Source organism: Nasonia vitripennis, chromosome 2 (genome assembly GCF_009193385.2).
Source record: "Nasonia vitripennis strain AsymCx chromosome 2, Nvit_psr_1.1, whole genome shotgun sequence".
Lineage (NCBI taxonomy): Eukaryota > Metazoa > Arthropoda > Insecta > Hymenoptera > Pteromalidae > Nasonia > Nasonia vitripennis.
In genome coordinates this window covers 16,678,723-16,699,184 of record NC_045758.1, presented here as the reverse complement: position 1 = coordinate 16,699,184, position 20,462 = coordinate 16,678,723, and the positions used below count along the sequence as shown (strand labels likewise).

The window sequence follows — 20,462 nt, the reverse complement described above, 5'->3', positions numbered from 1 at the left end:
GTCTGGAACACCGTTTATCAGTGTAAAACTGCTCCATGTAATTGTCTGAACTGCAGTTACACAGAACCTTTTTCGGGCGATTTCTTACTCGAATTTCTCGTCGTAAATTGCGCTTCAGCGTTCAAAAAAAAAAAAAAAAAACAAACAAACAAACAAACAAACGTCATAGAGATGATAAACCAGTCCATCAACGGTCACCGGCGTAGCTTTTTTCGTGGTAATACGCATCCTTCGAGTCGATACAGTTAAGATGCGTCGCGAGACCTACAAGTCCATATATTCTCCAGGGGCCTCCGAGAAGCCGGTCTGAAGTGATTCTCGTGTGGAACCCGCGACGGCGAGTCGTAAAGTTTGTGCGCGTGCGCGTGAGTCTGGATATGTACGCCAGTGACGCGCCGAGCTTGCGCGAGCTTTTTACGAGATCGCCCGCGCTGCGCAGACTCGTAAAAAAGTCCGGGTCCCGTGGAGTGTACGCATGAGTAGTTTATACCGGCGACAGAAGACAGAGGCAGTATAGCGGCTAAATGGTGCAAGTAAGATAAATAAAGATGGACGGCTGGAGATACAGGCGAAGATCGGAGAGATTGAAATAAGTGTCAGCGAGAGAGGGGCGAGAATTCGCGATGGAGAAAGTTTTGATCTGCGAGAGAGCCGAGATCGGGTGATCGGGGGGTTTATTTGGCAAGACATTTTCATTTCCCTCGTGCGCGCGCGAGCCTTTTACGCCTAATCTTTAGAGTTTTTATGCGTTCTTGGCGTTGTCGAGAGCTTTGATCATCGGGGGTCAGGATTGAGAAGAGATCGCGGATCTCTTTCCGCTGAGCCGGAGTAAATTTTTGAGGTCCATCGAGTTGAATTTCAGCATGAATAAACAGCATTGGTAGATACTGTACTTGTGTTTTCTTCATCTGTCCTATGTACTCTGAAGAAAAGAGATATGACAATCGTTCCATTCGTTCCATAATTTATTTTGCTATACTGTATGTATGCCTGCATTTCTAAGCTCAAAAAGTTAAAATTGAAAAAATATGATAACTGGAGCGCAGCTGCAGCCACTAGTTTAATAAAAAAGTGAGCAAGTTAATCCGACGCTTTGTATCAAAATCGAACTGCATCAAAATTTGTGGTGAATTACGCAGACTGAAACGTTACATCTGGTAACAATAAAACACGTGGTTCCGAATGATTGCTCACGATAAATTTGGCAAGCAGGAACAGCCGAAAGCGACGTGTGATTTCATCAAAAATAGTCTCAATGCTCTTAAAAGGGCCGAACAATTAGTACTCACAAAAAATATTTGCCTATATTCTTCTTTTTTAAGTTGGTATGATCGTCCGTAAAAAGAAACTTTTTTTATATACAGGCGTTAAGCTTACCTATACTTTTCCTCCCACATATTTTCCCAATCTGCCTACCTACATTCATAAACACATACACATACGAAGCAGAGCGGTCTCGGTTCGTATACATGTATTGCGATTGACGCGTAACCGCGAAATGTCGAGAGTCCGGGGGCGAGCGCAAATTAACGTCGTGGCTTGCGCGCCGCGCGCGGGGGCACGTGAGCAACCACTTACTGCCTCGTTCCTTACAACAGAGCAAGGTGGGTAAGGGGTGAGGGAGTAATGCGTGGGTCGTCAGCTGCCGCCCTGGGACTCCGAAACGCTTCTGACGTTAATGAGGCTTGCGAAATGCTGTGCGCGAATCGCCGGTAAACAGGCGGCTTTCACAAGCGGTTTATGCGTAGATGTAGGCAGAGCTGAGAGTGCGTGGGTCTGGCCAAAGAGTGAATAAGTCTCCTCGCTGGATTTAAATGCGGAGTTTAGAGGATTTGGTGGAGATTTTCGGTGAAGTGCGCCGGCTAAAGGGAGTGTAATTGGTTTACACAGGGAAAGCTCCGGGGGCTCGGGAACGTAATGTGGGCGTACGATACGATTTTTCTTCTCTGTGAATATTCAGTTATTGCAGGGTTGACTCTCTGGAGAGAATTAAAGAGAATTCGCGAACAAACTGAGGCTTCGGAAATTATATCAAAGTCAATTTGTTTCTACGTAGTTCGGGTAAGTTTGAACAAGATTTTTAACGAATATTTCCGAGTTGATTTGGATATAATTTTCACGTAAATAGGTACTAATGACACAGAGCGTTATAATTCTATTCAAATCTCTCTGGGTCTAGCTAATGACAATTTTATTACAAGCAACACAAGTCTCGTGAGCTAAAACTTCTCCAACTGTAATTCTGCTCGAGACGATTTAGCTCGGTGTACAGTTAAATGCGGCCATCTTTATTTCTTGAGTTGTGGGGCAAGTTGAGGAAAAATCCGGCTATTAACACAATCCTCCAGCTGAAACTCTGTGATATTATTTCAGTATTTTTAGTTGCTTTCCCAACGCATTTCCTCTGAATTTTTAAGAAATAGTTAACTCCTTTTTCCCGCTTCAATTTAAACTATAAATCTTTTACTGCGTTTTGCCAAGCAATTGTAAGCAGTATTTTGAAACTTTTAAACTTCTATTGTGACGCTGAGTGTTTGAACTTATACAGATATATTCCCGTCGGACTAACGTATATTGCTACTACTTGCAACTTCTTTTCTTGTCGAAGAAATCGTTAAAGTTCTCACTTCTCGCGAGCTATTTTTTTTCCATTACAAAAACCGTAAATTTCAGAATTTGTCAGGAATTTGCTTTGACTTTATAGCATGCCTCGAACGTGCAAGAATATTCGGGCTGGTCATTTAGGACTCATAAAGCTGCGAATAAGTTACAGCCTTCGCATCTAGGTAAAGCTTAAACACGGCGACAGCTGGCTTTAATCATTGAAAATTCTAGAGACCAAAACAGGTATGCAATATTTTCGCTTTTTAAGGTATACAGCTATACTTGGAATATACGAGAACACATTCTGAAATTCAAATGGCGTACTTTAATAAGACAGCGTGATACATCATCCACTGCATTGGTTATCATAACTCATTTTTAAATATATACTACAAATCATTCGAGAGAGAGAGAGAGAGAGAGAGAGAGAGAGAGAGCCTTGTCTCGAAACCCGCTGCAGAAAGAAACGACATCGTTTAGCAAACAATATTTATCGACTCCCCCTTTTATTGCTGCTTGATAACGTGAATTCTGAAAATATGGACGTTCGGAATTTCAAATGACTATTTAGCAGAGCGAAAAAAGCTCGAGCAAAAATTGCTTTCCTACGGTACGACATGTAAATGATATTTCTCGCTGCAAAAAAGAAGTACACGGCAAATTATTATAGGTCACGAAATCCCAGTCGCGAAGACCTGGTTGTGTTGCAGACTTGTAGAGATGTACGCGAAGAAAAAGGCAGGAATCACAAAACTTTATAATATATATAAAACTCTCTCTCTCTCTCTCTCTCTCTCTCCCCCAGCGGGTCATGAAAAAGTCTTGCATTTGGCTAAAGAATAAGATCGCATGCGGAGAGAGACTGAGGGACAGGGAGCCATTTGCTGAAAAAAGTCTCGCTACTTACCACTTTACTTTCTCTCCTGTGTGTTTTTCTTTCTTTCTTCGCCTACTTGTTTTATGATCTTCCTCACTGTATTTGTCCTCGCCTTATTTTTTTTATTCGTACTTTTTATTCTTATTGTGCGGACCTGCTTTTTAGATTACTTTCTCCTTCCTGGTCCGCACATCCGAATTTTTTCCCCCGTTTTCCTTTCGAAACTGTTATTTTTTTTCTCTCCACGTACGAACCTTTCTAATCCCAACTTTCTCCACTCGAACGCTCGAACGTCTCTTTTCATCAACCAGCGAACTCACTCCGTACCTTTTTCACCTCATATACATTCCAGTATTTTCCCCTTTCTTCCTCTCCTATACTCTCTTTCTCGAGCGTACCGGTAGTGGAGAGTCGCCGCACTATTAAAAAGTTTACGGCCACCTCCTGTGCGCGCTGCAGGCTTGCGTTCCTTTCCAGCCGCGTATAAACCTTAAAGTCGCTGATGGGCTTGTGCAGCTCTGTATTTACGTGCGCGTGTGGCGCGGCGAGCCAGAGAATCTTGAATTTCCCGTGTGTACGCGTTATACCGTACAAGGCCTCATTGACGCGTGCATAAAACGTGCGCACCAGCGGGACAGCAGCTCGTGTCGTTAAACGCGCAGTGTGTATGTATTTCTGCAGGAGGTGCAGCGCAAATCAAAATAAGTTTTCCGAGTGGGCGGACGTTACGGTTACGCGCGTAATTGCAGCGGGACACGAGAACGAGCGCATAGTTGAATCTTTGTGGGAGAAACTGTATCTATACGCAGGCCGCGGAGCAAAAATTCATCGCCCATATAAGTTTTATTGTGCACATAGGGAGCAAGAGAGAAAGAGAGAGAGAGAGAGGCTCGGAGTTATACGACTGCGAGAATTTTAAGTGGGTTAAGGAAGCGCGCGCGTATCATCTCGCCGTGCGTTTGTTTTAACGAGATGCAAAATGCCGCGGCTGCATATACACTTGATTAAAATTACTAATTCGCATGTATGCTCTCGCACGGAGCTGCTTTTTGCGGGCGGCCGTGGCGAGCTATCTTTTTAACGAAAAACGCGCTAATTTATTCCGTTACGGCGTGCGTGTGTGGCTTGTCGGAATAACGCGAATCATAATACGCGTGCGTGGGTGAACAGCCGCGTTAAAATTTAAAAATAAGCTATCCTACATATTTTTAAGGGCTGCTGCGTCAAACTCTTTTTTTTTCTCTGCTGGAAAGTGTCGGAACAAGATGATGCTCAGAGAGAGAGAGAGAGAGAGAGAGAGAGAGAGAGAGAGAGAGAGAGAGAGAGAGAGAGAGAGAGAGAGAGAGAGAGAGAGAGAGAGAGAGAGAGAGAGAGAGAGAGAGAGAGAGAGAGAGAGAGAGAGAGAGAGTGAGAGAGAGAGAGAGAGAGCGGCGAATTCAACGTTTCGAGAATAGCCCGAAGTATTTCGTATAAATGATGCAGGTGCGAGCTGTAGCTTTGCAGAAATAAGCAGCAGTAGCAGCGTGCACCTCGCTACTTTTTCCGAATTAAAACTCATTTATTATTAGCAATGGCCGTAGCGCGCGGTTTTTAAACGCGGAAACAAGAAGTAGCGTGGGAGTGGAGCGCCTTTGACGTCACGCTGACCTGCATCTCCGAATGTTTTCGTTTTCGCGCAAGATATGAAAGCGAACGATTAAAGCATTACGCGAGAGCGAGAAACGCTAGGTTAAGCATTGAAGAATAATGAGAGGTCAAGCGAACGGTGTATATTTTATTTGCTATCTCAATTTCCGATGCTGAGTAAGAGAAAAAAGACAGTTAAAGTGCTCTTTTCCATACGCACGAAAAATAGTACAAAGAAGAAAATTCGAGATCAGCCACAGAGCAAATCACACCCTCGAAACCACAAATACAATTGCCCACAATCGCCGGGGTAGACCCACCCTCTATCTGACGAAGGCGCTTTCATCCCGCTATCAAATTTCGCCTGCCGCGGTACCCTCTTCAGATCCAGCCTGTCTACATACGGTAGACCCAAGTGTAGACAAATCGGAGCTCTCGATAAAATTGCGATGTCAAATATCGGCTAGCTCTCGTCTCCAGCTTACAAAATCTATTTACACGCGTATATTCGGAGGGACTTTTGGTTCGAATTTCAGCGCAGGGATGGCAGATAAGGAGCGAACGAAGGGTCAGCCGCTGCCGCAAATCCCCGGCTCGCGCGCTCACGAGATTTACGCTCATTACGGAGAGACGGCTGATCCACGCTAACGGCCTTCCTCTCTTTGTGGTGCTGCTGCTAGTGCTGCTTGCCGGGCTAGAGACTGGGAGGGAACTGCTTAGAATTTTCCGAGAGGGAACAATTGGCCGCCATTTTTCGACCTCGCGTATTTTCAGTTTTTCTTCGTCTGCTTTCTTCTTTTCCTACTTCATGTTTTGTTTTACGCTTGGAGCTTTTTTTGCTGTTCTTGTTGCGGTCTTCGAGGCCCTTCGGGGGTTATTGACCTCTTTCGGGATTTTGTTCTGAATTAGGAGCTGGCGTTTTCTTTTTCTTTTTTCAGAAAATTAAGGAGGTTGTCGCAGGGTGGGTTTCATAAGAACGTTCTTTTCTTCATTATAAGTAAACCAGTGCCCGTTCATTAAGGCATATTAATTCACTATAATAAATGATAAATTTACTATATGCTGTTGACTGTGCATTTGAAAATGTTTCTGGATCAAGAAAATCATGCGTAATTAGATAGATTTCAAGCATCAAGATAGATTATTCTTATTATCCTTTTAAGAGAAATAAATATTAAAAAGAACTTGCACGTTAAAATCGGTTTGAAAATTCAAAATAACTTACAGCCTTTGTAACATTCAGCGTATAATAACAGTTCTTTTACAAGAGCGTTAATTTTGCAATGATAACCAAAAAACTAGGTCAGTTACATGTTTCAGTACCTGCGCTTTATTTACAGCACAATCATGAAATCCGTGATTATTCGCCAAATTGATACTTATATCGAATATAAAATAAAAATAATATTTTTTATTAAAATGAAATTCTGGCTTTATTGAGAATGATTTGAAAAATAGACACTATAAAAATGTTTTATTTCGAAATTTGAAAACTTTTAGATCCAGCTCCCTCTCACGATGTTTCTTTTTGTAGACTAAAACAAAGTGTTTTAACGCACGTAGCTGTACAAATTGGATTGATGTTTATATTTTTCTGCTCCCGCGCAACATCACTTTTGATAAAAAAAAAAAAAAAAAAAAAAAACTGTTTTCCAAATAACGTTCCGCGAGCTTACATTCTTCATTCGCGGCATAGAATTATTGGAAACTGGACAAGACTAAAAAAAACCGCTGCCAGTTCATTGTCACGTAGCTTCCTCCAACTAAATTTATAAGTTCAATAAATAAAATATTGTTTTAATATATCTATATATCTGCTTGCTAATGTATGAGGCGATTTTTGATACACATTTTAATAAAAGTTTTGGATAATTCATTGTCCAAAAGTTTGCAGACCCCTCTGTTTTCTTATTATAGAATACGAACACTGTCGTCAATTTTTTTTCACAGAAATTCACGCATGTTTACATGTGTTCCTAACCAACCTAACCATCAAAACAGCAGGTTATTCATTACATAGGTCGCTCGCACAATTATCAAGAAAACGAATTTTACATTTTAACTCTTTAGTTGAAAACCGCTTGATGGAATCGTTTAAAATTTTAACAGCAGATAGCTTTTTTTATAGTGAATCACCAAATAAAATTTTGAAGCATTTGACTACATTGTTTTAGAGATATCAGAAATCAAAAAAATTTCAAAAAAAATTGAAACCTTGATATCTTACGAACCATAGGGGTTTGAAAGCTGTGTAATAAACTTAGCCAAAACACATAAAATATCTACTTTTTCCCGAAATCTCAAGTGCAATAAGGCCTTTTTGCGTCCGTAATCGAGGCACAAAAAATGCATTTTTTTTCAGTTTTCGATTTTACTGAAAAAATAAGTAGTCAAATCACTTGAAATTTTAATGTGGTATAGTTTGACACGTGCTGTTACAATGCCGCTACCCTAAGCGGGTCTTGGGCGGTGTCGTCCAGATCGGACGGGTGGGTGCCTATCCCCACTACACAGCGCGTCCTTAGGTTGCGGATAGAGGAACAGCCCCTGAGAAAGAGGTTAGCTGCGAATAAATTGAATAAGCAGCCGCGGACAGCCGATAGGAAAAGGCGTGGGTGATTAGCCCACACTGTCGAACGCATTCATCTAGAAACACTACGCAAGCACCACAACAACAAAAACACTTCACATTATCTCTTATCTCTCAATCTATCTCTTTCATCACACATTACGTAAATGGGCAAAAATCCTGCTGCCGAGGAGGATACGGGAGCGATGACAACTGCCCCGAAAGGGGATGTGTAGAATGATTCGTCACCTGGTCTAAGCGGTAACGATGCCAGCCAGAATTGACACTGTCCTCGTCAAAGTCGAAAAGCTCTCATACTTAGTTCTAGAGAGGTATGGGGGTTATCACCTCTAGAACGGTGGACTCACCTGCGATCGGAACAGGATCCGAAGCGCGCGGATTTAACATAACATCATGGCTCAAAAAAATCAAATCCGAACCAAAAGGGACTTAAGGGTCGGAACTTGGAATGTTCGCAGTCTATACAGAGCAGGTGCGTTTAAAGAACTCGTAAAGGAAGCTGATAGGTATAATCTAGATTTGGTAGTAATACAGGAATCGCGGTGGCCAGATGGCGGAGTACTAGCATCGGGTAACTTCACGTACCTGTATGGGGCCGGGAGTGGGGGATCTCTAGGCACCGGATTTCTCGTAAGCAAAAGCATCATACATTCGGTTAAAAGTTTCGTCAATGATAGGCTCTCGTACATCATTATCGAAGGGGAATGGTATAGATATGTATGTATTTATTAATGTATACTGTCCTACGGAGGACAAAGAAGAAGAAGCTAAGGATCTCTATTACGAAACTTTAGAGCAGGTAATCGACCAGTTCGCGTCTTACGACACAAGAATAGTATTAGGCGATTTCAATGCTAAAATAGGTAGGGAGGAAATGTTTAGGCCTACTATAGGTAAGGAAAGCCTGCACGAAGCCAGCAATGATAACGGTATTAGGGTCATAAATTTCGCGGCGGCAAAAGATCTTATAATCAAAACTACGTGTTTTAAGCACAAGAACATACACAAGGCAACGTGGACATCGCCGGACGGGGCCACACAGAACCAAATTGATCATTTCCTCATTGAAAAAAGACGTCATACTAATGTTCTTGACGTAAGGGCTTACAGAGGGGCAGATAGCGACTCGGACCACTCCCTAGTAGTAGCCAAATTAAGAGCTAGACTAGTAGCGAATCAAAATAGTAAGCGAGCAAACAAGGTAGAAAGCTTCGATATTGAGAAACTACGAGATAGAACAGAGCGAATTAGGTACCAGATAGAAATTAATAACAGGTTTCAGGCACTTGAAGAAGCAAACACATTGCCGGAGGGGAATGACGAACCGAATAGCTTATGGGGGGACATCAAAAAACGGTAAAAGAGGCCGCGAACAAAGCACTGGGTAAAAAGAAGAAGCCAAAGAGCAAACCATGGTTTGACGAAGAGTGCGAACTCTGGTTTGAAAGGCGCAAAAAGGCTAAATTAGATAGCTTACAAAATAGAAGCGATAGGACCGTAGAAGAGTATTCTAACGTAAGGAAACAGACGAGCGCGATCTACAGAAATAAGAAGCGGGAGTATCAAAAGAATCTTATTAGGAGAATAGAAACTAACAGTAAGGAAAATAACCCCCGCGAAATGTACAGAGGGATTAACGCCATCCGCCATCAGAAAGGGTTTTAAGAGTAGAGCGCAATTGATGAAGGACGAAAACGGGGACCTCGTAACAAATGACAACGAATTACTGTCGCTGTGGAAAAATTATTTCGATAAATTATTAAACGTGCACGAAAATAGCGAAGAATTAGGGGACGAAATTCACACTGCTGAACCTCACGTGGAGGAACCGAGCTACCAAGAAGTAGAGGCCGCGATTAAAAAACTAAAAAACAACAAAGCCGCGGGAAATGACTCTATACCAGCTGAGTTACTCAAATATGGGGGCGTCAAGCTCACTTTCAAAATCTATAAACTAGTATGTGCCATCTGGAAAAATGAAACAATACCCGAAAATTGGAAGGAATCTATCATTATACTGATTTTTAAAAAGGGGGATAAGACAGAGTGCAATAACTATAAGGGTATTTCACTTTTAGCAACGTGCTACAAAGTTCTGTCAAACGTAATACAAGCTAGACTCACTCCATTCGCGGAAGATATAGTAGGAGATTATCAGTGCGGATTTCGGCGCAACAGATCGACGAGCGATCAAATGTTTACCATAAGACAGTTGTTAGAGAAAAAGTGGGAATTTTGCGAAACCATACACCAACTATTTATAGATTTTAAAAAAGCGTACGACTCTATTAAGCGAAGCAAAATGTATCAAATTCTAGTACTTCTTGCTGTACCGAAAAAACTCGTGAGATTAATTCAAATATGTCTGAACGGAAGCACGGGAAAGTTCCGAGTAGGCGGTAATGTATCAGAACCCTTCATGATACGCGATGGTTTAAAACAAGGGGATGGGCTCTCTACGGTGCTGTTCAACTTAACGTTAGAGTATGCCGTTAGAAAAATGCAGGTTAGCCAGCTGGGCGCAACGCTTAATGGAACAACGCAGATACTAGGCTACGCAGATGATTTGGATATACTGGGGGATTGTAGGGAAACGGTAGCAAGAAACGCGGAAATCCTCATAAAAGCGGTGGAGTATACAGGGTTAGAAGTGAGTGAATCAAAAACAAAGTACATGATTGTGGATAAGCTAGGCATCTGCAGAGGGGAGGAAGATCTCAGAGTTGGGAATTTTACTTTTGAAAAGGTTAGCGAATTCAGGTATCTGGGTACGACCATAAATGATAGAAACGAGATTAATGTCGAAATAAATAAGAGACTCCATTCGGGTAATGCTTGCTTCTACGCCGTGAGTAATTTACTTAAGTCGAGGCTGTTGTCTAAAAACGTTAAAATAAGAATATACAGGACAATAATACTGCCGGTGTTTCTGTACGGGTGCGAAACGTGGGCTCTCACTAAGCAGGCGGACAACCGTTTTAGGGTATTTGAAAATAAAGTCTTGCGAAAAATATACGGGCCGAAGAAAGATGAGGAAACCGGGGAATGGAGGAGACTACACAATGATGAGTTACACAATCTGTACGCGTCACCAAATATTAACAGAATAATAAAATCGCGCAGATTGGGATGGGCAGGGCACGTAGCGAGAATGGGAGACGACCGTACGGCAGCGCGTGTCATGAAGGGCAGGCCGATGGTAACGCGACCTCTAGGTAGACCTAGACGTAGATGGGAGGACAACGTAAAAGCGGATCTAGTAGAAATAGGACGGGTGGGTGTCGATCGGAGAGGTGCATCTTGGGTGGGGTTGACACAAGATAGGGCAGCGTGGAAGGCTTGCGTAGATGAGGCGATGAACTTTCGAGTTCCAAATGCCATGTAAAAAAAAAAAAAATAGTTTGACACGTGACCCATTGGCATAATTTTTTTTTCGCGAGGTTATGATGTTTAGTTTCAGAGATATGAATTTAAAAAAAAATCGCCTTTTTCATTTAGCTGCCGAATAAAGCGGTCAATCCCGAGCACCAAACGAGGAAAAGTAGGTAATTTTATTCTCTTTCAAATGCATTATTATAGCTGAATTCAAATTAATTATAGCTGAATTGTTTGTAACAATGGGATGATTTAAAAAAAACGCAAAATAGTGTTTTTTAAAAATCAAAAAATGGCCATAAAAAATATAGTTAAGAAATTAAAAAATAACAGTTTTTCCCGAATTCAGAATCCAAAAATATGTATGCATGTCAAATTTTATTGATATTGACAAAGTAGTTCCAGAAATATTACGGTATACACACACATCCACACATATCCATACGGACATTTTCCAAAAACACTTGATTTGAACTTCTAACACACTAAAAAGTATTTTCTAGAATCTTTGAAGAAACTCAAAATTTTACTATTACAAAGCATCCTCTAGGAGGAAGCAATACACGCTCATTAAAATCACAACGGATTAGATAGCTAGAGGTTCGCCCAACGTCAAGTTTCGGAAGAAAATTAAAAATTGCGATGCACCACTGTCCGTTACAAAAACGCAGAGCCGACCAGGGCTCGCCCGCCGCTCGCTCGGTTCCGAATAAAAATCATCTGGATCGGCGGGCATTTGTCCCGCAGCTGTGGCAAAAGAAAAGGTAATTTCGCGCGCGAGAAGGGGCACGAAAAGACCGATTGAGAAGAAGAAGTAGCCTCGACGAAGAAAGTGCGCGGTTACAGCACGGAGTGAGAGGGAAAAGCGAGTTCTCTTTCTCTCGTACGCGCGCGACAAATCTCGCGCTGCTACGTCTGCGGCGATCGATCCAGGCGAGCTGACCTATACGTATCTCGTGCGCAACGGCCAGCAAAACGACAACCCCCTCCCGGGAATGAAGGACGAGAGGGAGAGAGCAAGAGAGAGAGAGAGAGAGAGAGAGAGAGAGAGAGAGAGAGAGAGAGAGAGAGAGAGAGAGAGAGAGAGACAGAGAGAGACAGAGAGACAGAGAGAGAGAGAGAGAGAGACAGAGAGAGAGAGAGAGAGAGAGAGAGAGAGAGAGAGAGAGACGGAGATATAGAGGCTCCTTTTTACGGCTGGTGCGATTTTCTTCGTCTCGCGTTTTTTGCTCCAAGTCCTTCTCTCTTTTGGTCTCTCGTTATCTTGCCTTTAATTTCTCTCGGTGGAATTTCTTTTGGCTTTGATACTGCTACTGCTGCTGCAACTGAAAAATTTGCGCAAAACATTTTTCAGAAGTGAGCGCGTTGTCGTAGGGTTAATTGCGCGAGGATCTGACACTTTGACGTGAATGATAGTGGTCGGAGAATTCACTGCAGAATATGCTCTGGGAAGTGGAAGTTAATTGTAATTTATGAACGCAAAAAAATTTGTAAATCTATAAAATTTTGTGCATATGGGAACAATTAATCGGATTTTCAAAGCGGATTCTAAATCTTCTAATGCTAGAGTTCGTTTACGAAAAATTTCACGTAAAAACATCGACCGAAGGAAAAACAGCGTTTCGTCGACATATCAGCCTCGATACCTCCCCTATACCACTCGCTCGATCCGCACTTGTCCATCTCCCTATCTGCGCGTCGTTATCTCGGCGCAGCCTTTACTGGTCTTTCCCTTCGTTCCTCTCTTTCTCCTTTGGAAAAGCTTGCCGTAGTCGCACTATGGCCAAGAGATCCGATATCAATCGAGGAGAACACATTCGCCTTTCTCCTCTTTCCACTCGAGATTACGCTGAACCGGCGTCTTTTGCCTTTGCGCGCACAAGCCAAATCGCTCGTAAACATACACCTTCCTTCTCCCCTTCGCGCTCACTCGAGTCTCTTATTTTCGTGCCGTTTGTGCTCGTCTTTGTGCGCTTTCGTAATTATTCGCTTAAACAGGGTGTGTATATGCCTTGAATTTTCATTTGCTTTAAAATTTAACAAGTGCGCTTAATGCTCCAATAGGTTTGCTATGAATTATTCTTCAAAATTTTACAGAAAAAACACTTTCTTACATCATTATAATGGTAACATCCACTCCTTCGATATGCGACTCTTCATAAAAAGACTTTATCGCTTTATTCTGCGACGCGGCTTTATCGTCTTTCGTGCATTATTGACACGAACGTATCCCATAAACAATCATGCACGGATATAGACACGACGCGCAATTACGTTGCTCTCCAGCCCATATCATATCTTTCCGCTTTTTTACGACTCCTCGAGCGAGGGCGAATCGTCGATCGGGCGCACGCTAGCTTCATAAGCGATTACTGACTAGCTCCACGGCGACAAATCGGCAGGAACGCCATCGTTTTGATTGATAAGCGGGAGAGGGCCCCGTGACTTCATTTCAGTACAAACGCTCGATTACGCTCGCGCAGCTCGGCAGCAGTTTGATGGATGGACGCTTTCATTACCGACTGCTGCCGCCCGCTCGTTCGACGGCTTTTTTTTGTGTTTCGTCCGTCCCGCTTTCTTCCTCGAGTTTCCGCGTCCGGTCAACGACGCGAGGATGAATAGAGTTGGGCTCGCGGGATTTATGAGATTTTGATTATGCCAACTGTACGGGTGGAGGAAATATGGGATTGCTGAAAGGAATTGCATTGGGATGGCTGGAGAAGCTACAAAGTGTTTTTAATGGCGAACACATTGCTTTGTATGAGGAATTTCGGGCAGATAATTGGAAAAAGCGCACCCCCTTTTACACTTATTCTGTAGTAGCTTGCCTGTGTTCACTGTGGAGTATTTTATCTTGTAAGCTTTTAACAGGATGAATAACACTGTACAGATGAAAATCGGTTAAATTATGTACAATAAATGAGTTTGTTGAATTTTATTTAACAAAACTAAAGAACGTTTATATATTAAAACATATAATAATATATAACATTGCGGGCATGAACAGTATTAATTGCTTAACATAATACGAATATAAGACAACTTCATCAACCTTTGATTTGTATCTATCTATCCAATAACCGTAACATGAAGCACAGTTCTTGAAAAAAAAAAAAAAAATAGGACGGATTTACACAAAAGTGTAAATACATCATCTTTTAGTGTTTTTGCTCATTGCGCTATCGCAAACTACAATAATGACAAAGAATGTAGTCTAAGGTAGCAGTAGGTTAATACTGTGCATCGAGCCAAGTTGGCGCGTCTAAGCGTTCGCGCATTTAAATGGTTCATAATATGGGAATGATTATTCATTAGATGCCGGTAATTGAAATGCGATGAAAGTTGAGTCCCCTCGCGGAAGCCTATCTCTGTGCCAGAGCCAGGCCCGCTGCGCGAAATCGAACAAAAATATTGTCCTCATTAATGCGCTTGCAGTGAATGGCGCGCCGCAGTGCATAAAACTCGAAAATTATAATATTTGGCGAAATCTGCCTGAGTTGCCTTTTGATAAAGCTGGTTATTCAAATTTTTGTTATTATGAAGAGGCCGATATTTTCGTTTGCCTCCGAAGGCATCCCAGAGGAAATTCAGCGATAAAGTTCTCGCTGCGCTTTGAAAGATTTTCATAATTTGAGTTGATAAAATCAATATTGTTTTATCTCCGCTAATTATTTAACAAAAATATCTATTTATTTGTTCCAGGTAAGCTTCCTTAATTAACTGGCAATTTCAGAATCATTTATTGTAAGTATTGAGATCCTGCATCATTTTAAATTTGAATAAAACCATGTAAATATAATAAATTGCATTACATGATATGTCAGCAATTATCTCAAAATTCAACTCTCGAACTTCTTAAAAAGGTACTTTGCGCATACGCGTCTCAAACAACTCAGCAAAATTTCATCGTTTTACACTCTAAACCCTCAAGTCGAAAAATTGACGCTGTTAAGTCGAAACTGTATGTTTTCTACTTTTAAAAAGTAGAAAATGCGAATTTTCACTTTATCAAAGTAGAAATTGGCGTTTCGACATTTTAAAAGGTGAAATAATTTAATTTAAAGTTTTGCAAAGTAGAAAGTCAGAATTTTCTACTTTACAAAAGGCGAAAATTTATCTCTGATATGTGAAAAGTCAAAATCTTGAATTAATTTACAGCTTAGTACGACCGTGTAGTGCGAATCCATATTTATTCGGATCCATCAGAGTAATCTTGCTGCAATTAGAAACATGGAGCTTCACGTATGCAAAAGGAGAAAAAATAAACGTTGAATCTACTGAACTCACTTCAGCAGGAATTACCTAAGTCAGCGAGAGAGAGAGCCTAATAGTGTTCGACTGTGGCGCCCTCGAAATGGTTTCTTTTCCACGTTAAATCTTATGGGCGAAACATAGTTCGAGAGGCCCCCGTGAGCGTGATTGGTTTCTCTCTCCATAAGACCGTGTGTAAAATTGACATCAGCACCAGCCCTCCCCTCCAACGAGACGCACACAGCGAATACTCCACACGTCCAAACCCGATAGAGTGGGGGGAGAAAAGTCGCAACGACCTGGTGGGGACGGACGAATTTGTACCTTCTGTGCATTTGATGCGCCCCCACCGCGCATATTTTTATCTACTCTAGTATTTAATTATGATTTTACTGAAGTTCTCAGTATCTGCAACGTTTCTTTTTAGACACGACCACGGTACGGAAGTGCCTTATAGTTAAATGTCGTACTAAGCTGTAAATTAATTCAATATTTTGACTTTTCACATATCGGAGATAAATTTTCGACTATCGTTAAGTAACAAATTTTGAGTTTTACTTTGCAAAAATTTTTTTGTAATTATTTCGACTGTAAAATAGTACAATCCTTTTGTGATTCGCAAAAGTTTGGTCATAATTAAGTTGTATGATAAATGTTTAGAGCGCATTCGGTAGATCTATAGAACTTGTAGCGCTGTGGGAATACACAAATATCAAGAACAGGATATGACGAAGGGTCATAAAGATCGATTTGCATAAAAGGTCACTGCCGGTCAAGATGATCGATTACCTCTCTTTCCATTTCAGCCAGGTAACTGCTCCATTCGGTTTTACTCGCAACAATAGATAAATATAAGATTATTTTTAATTTTCTTGAATTCTTGATATAGATATATTGTAGTTTTAAGCAATTATCTTGAAACAGTTCTACAGATACTCTTTACTGTAGTAGTTTATATTACTTTACATAAATGCTAAATCTCACTGAAAAATTGAGACACAATGATGTAAAATCGCAGAGAGATATCTAGGTTGAAGAATAAAATTTTGCCAAATTTATCAGCTAACTTAATCATTTGAAAGTATTATCAGTAACTAAATTTCTTTCCATAATATCTACAGATTATTAGATCGGTGCAAAATATTTTACTGACACACTAACACAAAAACATATTTAAAAGCAGGTTTTGAAAATTTAATCGACATAAGAATAAGCTAATCTTTTTGATCGAAAACAAAACATGAAAAACCAAAACCTTCAAGCTTTTAACTGCAATCCGCAGAAGCGAAAATATCAAAGCAAAAGTAGCCGAATCTGAAACTCGGCGCATTCATCCTCGGGCCACCGCATCATCATAATTCGGCAAGAATATATAGGCTTTGCATAAAAGGCCGCAGTAGGCCAGGTCGCTACGGTCGGTCCTGCACGATATGATCGACCTCAGCATCCCTCTCTCTCGCTCTCTAACCCCTGCAATCCTTGAACCGTGACATTTGCCTCCCTTCCTCTTCATCGCAGTACGTAATATTAAGCCGTAAACATATAACATTATCCGGGGAGGGCTGCTGCAGTGCTGATCGATGCTGACCCGATGACGCTTTGCCAAAATGGCCGCGTCGCGCGTGTGAGTCTGTTGGGGGAGTCAGTTCTCTCTCGATTTCTAAAATTGCAGCAGCCGGGGAAGAGTTGCTGCCGCGTGATGTTGGATCATACAGAGAGGACTGCATTCAGCTCGCGTTGTACGGGAATTTGTAAATTGTTGTCGTTCGGTAGTACAACCGTACGATTATTCTGGTGATGATGGAAATTGTACACTACAAAGCACACTATTCTTTAAAAACAAAAAAAAAACTGTTAAAACATGACTTGATAAATTAATAATTCATGCCGATTTCATCAGTCATTCCTGCAACTTTTCACGAGCTGGATCAATGCAAACATGCTTTTCGGCCTAGCGACTTTCTTCGTGCCGTGGGTTTACCACTCCTCCATCCATCCAAAGTTATTAAACGTCTTCTAACCTCAGTCGCGAAAAAGCCAAAACTCTCTAAACCAGCCTAGCAACAAACCCAAAATATTCACATAATTTGAAACTTTTGTCCCATTATACAGGACGTTCCAGCGAGCTTTCGCCGAGAGTAGCGCGTGCCATTTTTTGCGCGCCGCGCCAACTCGCATTAACGAAACAAAGACGCGCAAAGCCTCGCAAGCAAGAAGTTGGTCCGAATCCCCGGGAAACTTTTTCCCTTCTCTCATACACAGTGGAATCCACGAGAGCGCGCGCGCGCGCGTGATAACAAACGTCGTTAGAAGCCGCTGCCGAGACAAAACAATCGTCCTAGTGCATGACATGCGTCTCGTGTCGTGGACTGCGCTCATTAGGGAAATTAGCTCTGGAATAACAATGCTGAGGGTTTCGTAGTGCGCGTAAAAAACGCGAAGATTTGAGTGCACACGGAGGAAAGTGGAATTTGAGGAGGGTATATGCCTGGGCAGCGAGCTGCCTTGGGATTAGGTCTGCGTACGCGTTGCATTTTGTTTTTGGAGAATCTGCTTTTGTTGAAGGGATGAACTTTTCTTGCGACGGAACGAAAGGGTAATTGCGGGAAATGAACTTTGTCCTGTTGCTTTTCTACAAACACTTTTTTTTGTCAATAATTAAAAAAAAGTATTGCATCCATTGGTTTTTGTACACAAGAGCAACGCGTAACAGTTACAAATTCAACCATTCAATAAATGCAAGTATTTAGAGAATAGATCGCACGCTCACCCGTATATGCGATTATTCGTTGGAATCATTCGTAATTTAGCATTGATTTGTTACAAATTACAGCCTAACCGGTGAATCGCCGAAATCGTCAACATGTTAATCACGCAATGTTGCAGTAAGTGGCTCTCAAGCATGCAGCGAGACAATATGATTTATCATGAACGATCGGTGATCGGTGATCTGTTTAAGCGAGTATAGCATAAAGCTGATTACCGGTGAGGTCAAACACAACATTTGAGGAGTTACTGGGGTAATTGTCTGTCTAATCCAATCTCCTTCGGAAAATTGTGTTTATCAGAGCAGACACCCCAAGTTGGCTGCAGGGATTTGAACTCGGTAATTGAACGAATCAATGCTTCTGACTCGATTGTCGCCATAAGATGAAGACACAATCCTTACTCAACGTTTATAAAAATATCACGATTAGATCTTGTATATAACAATTATCTTTTATACAGTTTGAATAAATTATGATAACTTTCGCGTTTCTTAACGCAGCAGAGAAACGGAAAAAAAAATCAGTTCAAATTGACGGTCCTCGACGAAAACAAACTTTCCCATAGTGCTACACGGCTTTGCCTTCTTATCGCACCGATTTTCTTTTACGCGAAAGTGCGATTAAAAGTTCGCCAGCCTCTTTCCTTTTCTCTCACACTCCCTTGAAAGTTTCTCCGAACCACGAATTTACTTGCAGTTGTACGTTTAACTTTTCTATTCTACATAAAAAATGTGATTGCCAGGCTTTAGTTGGCTCATCACTCGCTAAAAGAAAAATGGAACGAAAGAATCAAAAGGTGACGAAACATCTGTCTCAAAGTGAAATCAAACGTAAGTGTTACTGAATAACGCAAATATGGAACACGTTGTCGAATTTTAAATTTCAAAATTATTAAATGTTGGACTCGAGATTAAATTTTTTTGCCAACGTCACATCCTTCTATCGGCTTTCAGGAATTACGAAATTTGAAATATTGTAAAGAGAGCTTCATCGAGTTAATTACAAAAAATTGGAAACGTCATTACCCCGCTCGAACGTGTACGTGAACTAAAATAGTCGGAACGGAAAATCCGATTTCAGATACACGTACGCAACGTTTTTTCCTCTCGAAAATCCGTGGAATATTTCAATGAATAAAACTGCTCGAAGCGAAAGAGCGAAAAAAGAATGTTTGTTCCTAAAAATCAGATGTTCGGCAGCTCGCCATCGTTCTTCCTCTGTCTCTCGTCGCTGCGCCGTTCGTTCGCGGCGCCGCCGAAAAGAGACTCGAGCCGGAATTCCGAGTACTCGAAAATGCTCGGAGCGCGCGATTCCTCTATCTATATCCGTCCCCCTGCAGCTGTACGTACCTATGTACACGACGCGGATTTCTCTATACAGCCGAACGAATTTAACAGCCAATGAGCCAGAAGGAAAAATAAGCGAAAAACAAGGAGTGACCTGCTTTCTTTTCATGCCGCTGCTCTCCTCCTCCTCCTCCTCCTCCTCCTCGTTGCGGAGGCGAGCAAAACAAGAAGGAAAAAAGTCCGAGCGAGTTTTGAATCGGAATAGAAACTTAAAGATATACCGGGTCCACGCAATCTGAGCTTGCAAGCTCTTTCAATTCGCGCTCGGGCTACTGCTTCCTGAGGCTTATCGTCGGTCAAGAAGTCGACTCGCTCTCTGTGCGTGTAAGGCTTTCGCTAATTAAATGAACCTCTGGGTAGAAAATCCGCTGTATCACACTCTTGCCTGGTACCGTTTTATCTGATATGCCATTTGCTGCAGTGACTTTTTCCGGAATACATTTCTCTTTTTGCCTTTTCAAAGAAAACGCTATAGTTAACCTTTTGTATTTCTGGAATTTAAAACTTTGGAAAAAACCTTTTTCCAGATCTTTTTGAAACTTTCGGAAATTTATGTATTTTAATAGATAGATATTTTTTAGAATTGAAAATGTAGGTACTCATACGATATTGTGTCTGTGTGCTATTCTAATGGTTTTTTTATAAATAGTTACAAAATTATTAGAACAAAATTTTATTACATGCATTGTAAACCAAACGTTTATTTCGGTTTGTGCATCAATTTATTTGCTGGAAAGAGATTGTTTGCCTTTAAATAAATGAAATGCTGCATCGCGCGTGCCGTTACGCGAGCTCATCGTAGTTTATCATTATCGCTTTTAAACATTAATAACGCAAAACTGCCGCAATCGCACTAAAAGGCATTCTTCCGCTATTTTTTTGCAGAGAAAAACGTAACGAGGGGGATTTTTCGAAACAAAAGAAATTATTGATTTCCGCTTCATGATTGGATAAAACGAATATAAAAGCACGAAGGTGAATATAAAATCCATTCCATATTTCACGCAAGCAAGCTTCTCAGGGCT

General features: G+C 41.4%; 1 protein-coding gene across 8 annotated transcripts in view; it reads left to right on the top strand.

Annotated features, from left to right (window-relative positions):
• Positions 1-20,462, top strand: part of LOC100122319 (zwei Ig domain protein zig-8) — a 337,476-nt gene that overhangs the window by 72,057 nt on the left and 244,957 nt on the right. Inside the window, exon 4 of one of the 8 annotated variants that reach the window (XM_032596877.1) lies at positions 14,775-14,816. The exons of the other annotated variants lie outside the window; for them this stretch is intronic. The gene's annotated coding sequence lies outside the window, so the exon portion shown is untranslated. The remainder of the gene's footprint in view (positions 1-14,774; positions 14,817-20,462) is intronic. 8 annotated transcript variants of the gene reach the window in all.